Source organism: Salvelinus alpinus, chromosome 14, assembly GCF_045679555.1.
Source record: "Salvelinus alpinus chromosome 14, SLU_Salpinus.1, whole genome shotgun sequence".
NCBI lineage: Eukaryota > Metazoa > Chordata > Actinopteri > Salmoniformes > Salmonidae > Salvelinus > Salvelinus alpinus.
This window is the reverse complement of record NC_092099.1, coordinates 6525773-6536419: the sequence shown is the minus strand read 5'-3', so window position 1 is coordinate 6536419 and position 10647 is coordinate 6525773. Positions and strand designations below refer to the sequence as shown.

The following is a 10647-nucleotide window of genomic DNA, read 5'->3' as shown; positions in this document are numbered from 1 at the left end:
TAATGTCATGAGTTGGAATTGTGGTTAATTGTTTACCTAGCTAGCTAGCTACATGTCTAAACAAAAGACTCTCGTCTGAGTGTACCAGAGCACAGAATAACTGATGAATTTACGAACGCTCAACACCCGTTGAATATGGCCGGTGTCAGTAAACGTCAGCAAAAAAGCGTAACTAAATTGTTGCCAGCAGCACAGTTACAGTCACCAACGCTCTGGATAGGGTGAGTAAAATGGTCAGAGTGGGGTGTTCTCTCATTATGTGTCTGGAAGTAGCTAGCAAGTTAGCTTGGGTGATTTATTTGTATTATTATTATGAACAAACATAAATATACAAACAAGAGTACATAAACCTAACAGACAAGGGTATTACATATTGAGATACATTCAATTTGTCAAAACGTTTTATGGTACATATTGCTTTTACACTTTCTGATAATTTCTAAATAATATTTCAATTTATCTTAAACATTGTGAAGAGGGGTTTGTTCTCCGCCCACTTTATTTCATGGATTAAGAATCTGCCATGAAAAATAAACACATTAACAATGAAAGTTAAATCAGGGTACATATAATTTGGATCAAAATAAAAAATAATATCAGACTCTTTCAAATTAACATTAATAGTGGTTTATTTTAAAATAAAATATTCTAACTCACTCCAAAATCTTCTGACATAACAACAGTTCCAAAATAAATGTTCAAGAGTCTCTCGGTCACAACCACAAAATACACATTTGTTATTAATAGCTATTTTAAATCAGTGTATAATAAAGGTCTTTACAGGGGTGCTTGACTGCTGTTGTTAGTACAGAACGCTCGGATCAACTCTTAAAGAGATGGGTATGGCTAAAGCTTAAGAGGGTATGAATGAAGCTGAATGGGTGTAGACAAAGAAGGGCTCTCCAGTAGTAGTACCAAAAATATTCAAAGGCCATTTTCTCAAAAGTAGGTTTACAAGTTTATCAACTTTCAAAGCCAAATTACTTTCCCATTGTTCCTCAAATGCAGTGTATGATATACCATTTTGTAGCTCTGAGTCTCTACTTTTATCCTATGTAAAAAACACAATTTCGCTACATGATATCGATTTGAGCCGGTTGGCCACAAATGCCTTGAGACAAGGTTGAATATAATGGGCATTTTGATATTGCCTATAGGGCATACAATTGCTGGGACCATCGCTGGAAAGTGAGCTATGTCACGCACGCCTAAAATAACATTGTGGGACTACGGTTGGGTTTGGGACCAGTTCTTGCAGTATTGGGTGGGAGTCGGACAGAAAGCCAGCGGGAGCTGGCTGGAGCAGGCAGTGCGGTATGAAAAACTGTGGGTGCAGGCGGGAGCGGAATGAGGAAATCAGTCCCACACAGACCTCTACTTGAGATCATAACATGCTGACTAGACCGGACACGTCGCGTGCGCCACAAAATAAATTTAGAAATCCATGTTATTCAATTATTGCACCCACACTGCTTGCTCTCGCGCGCCAAAGAGCGTCTGCGATGCCAAGGGCTAAAATAGAACTCCTTTCTATTTCTGACGCAGAAATCCTGCCTCTCCCATCTCCTCATTGGTTTATAGAAGCAGGTACCCACGTGCCATCTCCTCATTGGTTATACCCACGTTGGTGATTGAAAGGCGAACTGTTTTGACGGTCGTCGTGGTAATACTATGAAAGTTTAAATGCCAATCACCATATAAGTTCAAATATGAAAAAGCCTGGAAGGAGGAGAGATGACTAGAAACGATTCGGTTGGCCCTTTTATGTGTGGATTAATTGGCGTAGTAGAGGAGCTTGTGCATTTCAGGTAAAATAACAACTCAATGTTTATATCGCAGGACAAATTAGCTAGCAACAGCAAGCTAGCTAAATAGGTCAAATTAGCTAGCAAGTGCAAGCTAACTAGCTAGCTAAATTGCCATACATGTTTAATGCTTTTCGACCTGACCCCAAAATAATGTAATTGGTTCACAGTTTGTTTTGCCATTTTAACCTGCGTGTCGTGATCGCGTTTGGTGTAGGGGGACAAAATAATTTTATGCACGATAGCGCACGATGGCGCACGCGCGCAGCTGGTTTGGGTTCCGTGTAAGCGTAAACTTCAAGCACAAAATATACTTTTTTGAAAAGTCTTAAAAAGGCATCCTTTTTAATGCGCTGTTGAAATGCTTCCACAAGGACAGTCATGATAGGCTGGGTCAAGATTGCTTGGTGCCCTAAGGGCGGATTTCAAGAGCAAAAAGTTATAAAAAGTATTAGCCGCCCTTAGAGCAACCATTTGAATGCACTGTTTAAGTGCTTCCCTAGGGGCAGTAATGTTAGTTTGGGGTCAAGATCACTTGGTGCCCTCACGGCAGACTTAAAGCGCAAAGGTAATAACAAAGGCTTTACTGCCCCTGGGGACGCCATTGGAATAAAGTGTTTAAACGCTTCCCCAGGGGTAGAAATGTTAATTTGGGTGAAGAAGGGCAGACTTCAAACACCAAAGGTAATAACAAAAAGTATTTACTGCTATAGGGACAGCGATGGACTTATCTAAATTACAGTACCAGTCAAAAGTTTCAAGTGTTTTTCTTTATTTTTACTATTTTCTACGTTGTAGAATAATATCGAAGGCATAAAAAGTATGAAATAACACATATTGAATCATGTAGTAACCAAAAAAAGTGTTAAACAAATCAAAATATATTTTATATATTTCAAAGTAGCCACCTTTGATGACAGCTTTGCACACTCTTGACATTCTTTCACCCAGCTTCACCTGGAATGCTTTTCCAACACATTGAAGGCGTTCCCACATATGCTGAGCACTTGTTGGCTGCTTTTCATTCACTCTGCGGTCCAACTCATCCCAAACCATCTCAATTGGTCAATTAGCCCTTACACAGCCTGGAGGTGTGTTGGGTCATTGTCCTGTTGAAAAACAAATGTTGCGCGAACCTTCCCCAGATCTGTGCCTCGACACAATCCTGTCTCAGAGCTCTACGAACAATTCCTTCGACCTCATGGCTTGATTTCTGTTCTAACATGCACCGTCAACTGTGGGACCTTATATAGACAGGTGTGTGCCTTCCCATATAATGTCCAATCAATTTAATTTACCACAGGTAGACTCCAATCAAGATGTAGAAACATCTCAAGGATGATCAATGGAAACAGGATGCACTTGAGCTCAATTGTGAGTCTCATAGCAAAGGGTCTGAATACTTATGTAAATGTGGTGTTTTTTATTTATTTTGTAAATATTTTTTTTATTTTTTGTTCTAAAAACCTGTTTTTGCTTTGTGATTATAGGGTATTGTGTGTTGATTGATGAGGGGGAAAACGTAATTTAATCAATTTTAGGATAAAGCTGTAACATAAGAAAATGTGGAAAAAGTCAAGAAGTCAGAATACTTTCCAAATTAAATACTAAATTCCATTTAAAAAAATACAATCAGTTTGCCAGGTTGATCCGACGTCATCACATTGAATTTTGCTGCTGAAATTACATGGAAACAGCGTTGATTCCCCCAGTTTTTGCCCAGTAGGATGGGTCTTCACTATCCCCTCTCTCTCCTATCTTCTACTCTCTCTTTCTCTTTTAAAGCAGCAATCAGCAGTTGAAACAATAACAAAGCATCTTCCCCACCACTGTTTCTGTAAAAAGTGGAGGGATGGGGCTGGAGAAATATAACCACTCTCAAATTCAAAAGGCAGTGCTATGGATGCAAGAACTGACCATCCACGATATCAAAAGTATAGGTTTAACCATGTTTTTGGGCTATACAGTGTTTGTAAACAAAGTAAATGCAAACAAACATTGGATTAGAAGAAGTTTATATGTCGGGTTCTGATGGGGTAAACCAGGACGTTCAAGATTAACATAGAAATTGGACATCTATCCAAGTCCTGAGGACGTCGGAAAATGCCTTCAAAACTGGCCACTAGGGGCAACAGTGAGCGCTGCTACCATCAAGTAGACTAGGGTTTTGGTAGAATTCTGGAATGGCAGAGATGGTGGAAAGCCATAATCCCATGACTTTGATCAGAAGGTTGTGTGTTTGATCTCAGCAATGAACACTGTTTTTTATTTTTGGTTGTAAGTCTATCCCAAACCTTAACCCTTACCTTAACCATTTGGAATGAGCACCTAAACGTTATGATTTAACCATATCCCAAACCTTAAACCTTACCTTTGAAATTTGACTTTTGGAGAAATGGAACGATACAGAGCAGCAGGAGCTTCAAAAACACTTCTAATTTTGAGGTTTGGAGCAGCTTTGACATTTCACGTTTGGAGAACTTGGATGAACGTCTAATTCTGCAGTGAGATTATGAGAGCTTGTTGTTTGAACTGTGCTCATGAGGCATTTATACGAATCAATGGGTACATATCATTAATTTATAAGTCCAAAAATGAATTTAGCAACTGCTGATTGTCCCTTTAAAATGGGGAGGCACTCCAGTGATCACCCCCAGCCCTGAGAGGCAGAGAGAAAAAGAGGCAGGGAGAGAGAGTGAGAGTGAGAGTGAGAGAGAGCTGCCTGCCTGGACGGATGCGTCGGAAACCTCCCACGAGGGGCCCCATGTAATTAGATGCATGCTGTTCAAGCTAGAGTATATTGTCTTCCCAGTTGCCTATGAAGCCTCCACCCACTGGCCCACCCTACATTTAGCAGATCATGTGATGGGGGCGGGCAAGCTAAGTCATTTGCAAGTACAACAGTTCTCTGTGCAGCTCCCCATTCATTTCCTGAGAACTGCAAGAGCTCAGCAGCTGAGAGACAGAAGGGGAGGGAGCTGTACACGCAGGAGTGAGAGAGAGAGGAGCAAAAGAGAGAGGACTGGAGAAGGAAAAAACGTTTTCTACGGCTCTGCGGCTTCTGACAAGGTCTGTGGAAATGTTTCCTCCTTCTTCTGTTCTTCTCATGCTGTGGTTCTTGTTTGTCATGCTTGTGGGATTGTGTGTGTGTGGTTCAGCTGTCATTGCTGTGTCCAGCCTTATGACAACTCCTGGTCATCTAGCTACCTACTGCACACTGCCTGGCTGCCCGTGTGTGCCATTATGCACTGTAAAACTTTTCCCTGTAAATGTACAGCATTATACTGGCACCAGAGATGCTATAATATAGTGTATATTACAGTACTATTTTCCTTACTGTAAAACATATTACAGCATTCAGCATCCCTGCTGTAAATTTACAGCAGGGATGCTGTAATGTTTTACAGTAAGGAGATTACTAACGTGAAATATATTACAGCTTCTCTGCTCTAAAGCAAAATTACAGCATTAACCTGGCAACTCAGGTTCCAGGATTATGCTGTAAATTTACAGGGAAAGTCTCACTGAAAAGTAAACGTAGGAAAACAATACATTCGTACATAAAATAAATGTTTTCAAATTGGTAACAAAATTAACTGCAAATGAACAACAGAATGGAAAATAGAAGTAACAACAGTTAACATGTGTAACCAAATAAGAGCATCATTACAACACTTATTTTAAAACTATATTGTATGTGGGAGGTGTGGGGGAGCGAGAGACAGAGGGAGATTTAAAATTGAGATTGGGTACAATTCTAGATCTACGATCAGGGGCAACTCTATTCGGCGTAAGGCGATTCAGAGGCAGCGAAACACAACGGGACAGTTTGGGCAGGAGAGCATCCAGGAGAGAGACGTCAGCACAGCATCAGGTGTTCCTTATGAGGCTCCCTAACAATCCTCCTCAGTTCTGATTTGACAGCTCTCCTCACCCCTATGACAAGCCTGGAAAAATCAAAAAATAATAGAATGAGAGACAGAGAGCACCAGGGCTGTTACTCTGTCACTAAAAAGACAGGTGACAAGGGACATGTCAAGCTTGTGTCGTGTGTGTACTTACCTCACTAGAGGTCTTCATTCAAACTCAGTGAGCTCTTTGTAGAATGAGGCAACGGGGTTGAAAACAGCTGCTTCATCTGGGCCACCTTGTCATGCACGTTGTCCCTTCTTCAGGTTTCATCATCTTGGGTTGACTCGAGACAGGAATCTGTACAGCCATATCCAATACTGTTCATGAAATAAATTGAGGCACTGAACAAATACAAATAAGCTGTAACTGTAGATACTGTGCACCTTCTTCAAACCCTAGTTAACTATATAATAAAATATTGATAAGCCTAAACAATAACACATATTATTTGACCAAATTCACATGTTCCTTTCTTTCAGCACCACCAAATGTGTTGATACTACTGTTAAAGAGAGAAGGTTTAGCTAATACTATGACCTTATTTAACAATGTTGTTTAAATTAAACAAATGGTAAGAGGGAGAGGCTGTACGGACACTCCTGGCCTGTAAAATGATGACGTATGTCGCGCAGCTGAGAGCCAGGTGAACCGAATCACAGGGTTGTGACAGCTAAGGACACTGTCCCAGTGTGGTTGCAGTTCATGCTCTCCCCATTGAGTAGACTGTATCACGGTGACGTCTAGATGGCTACCAATATTAGTTATTTCTTGTGTAGCCTGCTGTCCTACTTGAAGTATAAACCTGGGAGTCCAAAAAATTGCCACGTTACTAGCTACCGCCGGCGATACAGCTGCCCGTATTTTTTATTTTTTTAAATGTTATTTCGTCTTTATTTAACTAGGCAGGTCAGTTAAGAACAAATTCTTATTTTACAATGACGGCCTACACCAGCCAAACCCGGACGACGCTGGGCCACTTTTGTGCCGCCCTATGGGACTCCCGATCATGGCCGGTTGTGATACAGCCCGGGATCAAACCAGGGTCTTTAGTGACTCCTCTAGCACTGAGATGCAGTGCCTTAGATCGCTGTGCAACCCGGGAGCCTGTATACACACTCCTTGTACACACCCTTTGTATTCACACCCCTTCACTTTTTCACCAAAATGTTGTGTTTTTGTGATTTTTTTGGTCACTGGCCTACACACAATACCACATAACGTCAAAGTGGAATTATGTTTTTTAAAGATTTTACAAATTAGTAAAAAATGAAAAGCTGAAATGTCTTGAGTCAGTACGTATTCAACCCCTTTGCTATGGCAAGCCTAAATAAGTTCAGGAGTAAAAATGTACTTAACAAGTCTCAAAGTTGCATGGACTCACTCTGTGTGCAATACTAGTGTTTAACATGATTTTTGAATGACTACCTCATCTCTGTACCACACACATCTGATTATCTGAAATGTCCCTCAGTCGAGCAGTGAATTTCAAACACAGATTCAATCACAAAGACCAGGGAGATTTCCCATTGACTCGCAAAGAAGAGCAGCTATTGATAGATGGGTAAAAAAAGCAGACAATGAATATCCCTTTGAGCATGGTGAAGTTATTAATTACACTTTAGATGTTGTATCAATACACCTAGTCACTAGAAAGATACAGGTGTCCTTTCTAACTCAGTTTCCAGAGAGGAAGGAAATCACTCAGGGATTTCACAATGATTCTAATAGTGACTTTCAAACAGTTAGAGTTTAATGACTGTGATAGGAGAAAACTGAGGATGTATCCACAATACTAACCTAATTGAGTGAAAAGTCTATACAGAATACAAATATTCCACCAAAACATTACAACAAGGTACTAAAGCAGTACTACAAAAATGTGGCAAAGCAATTAACTTTTTGTCCTGAATACAAAGTGTTATTTTTGGGACAATACATCACATTACACAGGTGCACCTTCTGCTGGGGACAGTAAATGGACAATCTAAAATGTGCAGTTTTGTCACACAACACAATGCCACAGATGTCTCAAGTTGAGGGAGCATGCAATTGGCATGCTGACTGCAGGAATGTCCACCAGAGCCATTATGAGATAATTTAATTTCTCTATCATAAGCCACCTTCATCATTTTAGAGATTTTGGCAGTACATCCAACCGGCCTCACAACCTCAGACCACTGGTAACGCGCCAGCCCAGGACCTCCACATCCGGCTTCTTCACCTTTGGGATCGTCTGAGACCAGCCATCCGGACAGCTGATGAAACTGTGGGTTTGCACAACCGAAGAATTTCTGCACAAAGTGTGTCAGAAAACGTCTCAGGGATGCTTATCTGCATGCTCGTCATCCTCACCAAGGTCCTCACCTGACTGCAGTTTGGCGTTATAACTGACTTCAGTGGGCAATGGCCACTGCCACTCTGGAGAAGTGTGCACTTCACGGATGAATCCCGGTTTCAACTGTACCGGGCAGATGGCAGACTTGTGGGCAAGCGGTTTGATGATGTCAACGCTGTGAAGAGACTGCCCCATGGTGGCGGTGGAGTTATGGTATGGGCAGGCATAAACTAAGGACAGCGAAAACAAAGCATTTTATTGATGGCAATCTGAATGCACAGAGATACCGTGACGAGATCCTGAGGCCCATTGTCATGCCATTCATCTGCCACCATCACCTCAAGTTTCAGCATGATAATGTACAGCCCCATGTCGCAAGGATCTGTACACAATTCCTTGAAGCTGAAAATCTCCCAGTTCTTCCATGGCTTGCATATTTACCAGACAGTTCACCCATTGAGCATGTTTGGGAGGCTCTGAATCGACGTGCGGAACATTGTGTTCCATTTCCCACAGCCATTGAAGAGTGGGAAAAAAATTCCACAGGCCACCATCAACAGGCTGATCAACTCTATGCGAAGGAGATGTGTCGCGCTGCATGAGGCAAATGATGGTCACATCAGATACTGACTGGTTTTCTGATCCACACCCATACTTTAAAAAAAAAAGGTACACTACATTACCAAAAGTATGTGGACACCAGCTTGTCGAACATCTCATTCCAAAATCATGGGCAATAATATGGATTTGGTCCCCCCTTTTCTGCTTTAACAGCCTTCACTCTTCTGGGAAGGCTTTCCGCTAGATGTTGGAACATTTCTGCAGGGACTTGCTTCCATTCAGCCACAGGACCATTAGTGAGGTCAGGCACTGATGTTGGGCGATTAGGCCTGGCTCACAGTTGGCGTTCCAATTCCTCCCAAAGGTGTTCGATTTGGTTGAGTTCAGGGCTCTGTGTAGGCCAGTCAATTTATTTCACACTGATCTCAACAAACCATTTCTGTATTTACCTTGCATTGTGCACGAGGGCATTGTCATGCTAAAACAGGAAAGGGAATTCCCCAAACTGTTGTCACTGGAATCATTTAGAATGTAATTGTATGCTGTAGCGTTAAGATTTCCCTTCACTGGAAGTAAGGGGCCTAGCCCAAACCATGAAAATCAGCACCAGACCATTATTCTTCCTCCACCAAACTTTATAGTTGGCTCTATGCATTCAGACAGGTAGCGTTCCCCTGGCATCTGCAAACCCAGATTTGTCCATTGGACTGCCAAATGGTGAAGCATAATTCATCACTCCATGGAATGCATTTTCAATGCTCCAGAGTCCAATGGCGGCAAGCTTTACATACCTCCAGCCGATGCTTGGCATTGCGCATGGTGATCTTAGGCTTGTGTGCGGCTGTTTGGCCATGGAAACCCCTTTCATGAAGCTCCCAATGAACAGTTGCTTCTAGAGGCAGTTTAGAACTTGGTAGTGAGTGTTGTAACCGAGAACAGACAATTTCTACATGCTACGCACTTCAGCACTTGGTGGTCCCGTGCTGTGAGCTTGTGTGGCCTACCACTTTGCGGTAGAGCCGTTGTTGCTCCTAGACATTTCCACTTCAGTTGACAGAGGCAGCTCTAGCAGGGCAGAAATTTGCTGAACTGACTCGTCGGAAAGGTTGCATCGTATGACAGTGCCACGTTGAAAGTCACTGAGTTCTTCAGTGAGGCCATTCTTCTTCCAATGTTTTCCTGTGGAGATTGCATGGCTGTGTGCAGAGACGGGTGTGGTTGAAATAGACAAATCAACTAATGTATATATACACAGTGCCTTCGGAAAGTATTCAGACCCCTTGACTTTCCACATTTTGTTACGTTACAGCCTTATTCTAAAATTGATGAAATTATTTTTTCCCCTCATCAATCTACACACAATACCCCATAATGACAAAGCAAAAACAGGTTTTAGAAATGCTTGCTAATTTATTACAAATAAGAAACTGAAATATCACATTCACATAATTATTCAGACCCTTTACTCAGTACTAAAGTATGTTGAAGCACCTTTGGCAGTGATTACAGCCTTGAGTCTTCTTGCGTATGACGCTACATGCTTGGCACACCTGTATTTGGGGAGTTTCTCCCATTCTTCCCTGCAGATCCTCTCAAGCTCTGTCAGGTTGGATGGGGAGTGATGCTGCACAGCTATTTTCAGGTTACTCCAGAGATTTTCGATCTTGTTCAAGTCTGGGCTCTGGCTGGGCCACTCAAGGACATTCAGAGACTTTTTCCGAAGCCACTCATGCGTTGTCTTGACTGTGTGCTTAGTGTCGCTGTCCTGTTGAAAGGTAAACATTCACCCCAGTCTGAGGTCCTGAGCGCTTTGAGCAGGATTGCATGAAGGATCTCTCTGTACTTTGCTCCGTTCATTTTTGCCTCGATCCTGACTAGTCTCCCAGTCCAAAACAACCCCACAGCATGATGCTGCCACCACCATGCTTCAATCTTGGTTTCATCAGACCAGAGATTCTTGTTTCTCATGGTCTGAGAGTATTTAGGTGCCTTTTGGAAAACTCCAAATGGGCTGTCATGTGCCTTTTACTGAGT

At 42.0% G+C, this 10647-nt stretch overlaps 1 protein-coding gene across 1 annotated transcript in view; it reads left to right on the top strand.

Moving 5' to 3' along the window:
* The first annotated feature begins 4553 nt into the window (after positions 1 to 4553).
* The window catches only part of LOC139539152 (Krueppel-like factor 12), a 166141-nt gene continuing 160047 nt past the window's right edge, over positions 4554 to 10647 (top strand). The window contains exon 1 of the mRNA XM_071341975.1: positions 4554 to 4874. The gene's annotated coding sequence lies outside the window, so the exon portion shown is untranslated. The remainder of the gene's footprint in view (positions 4875 to 10647) is intronic.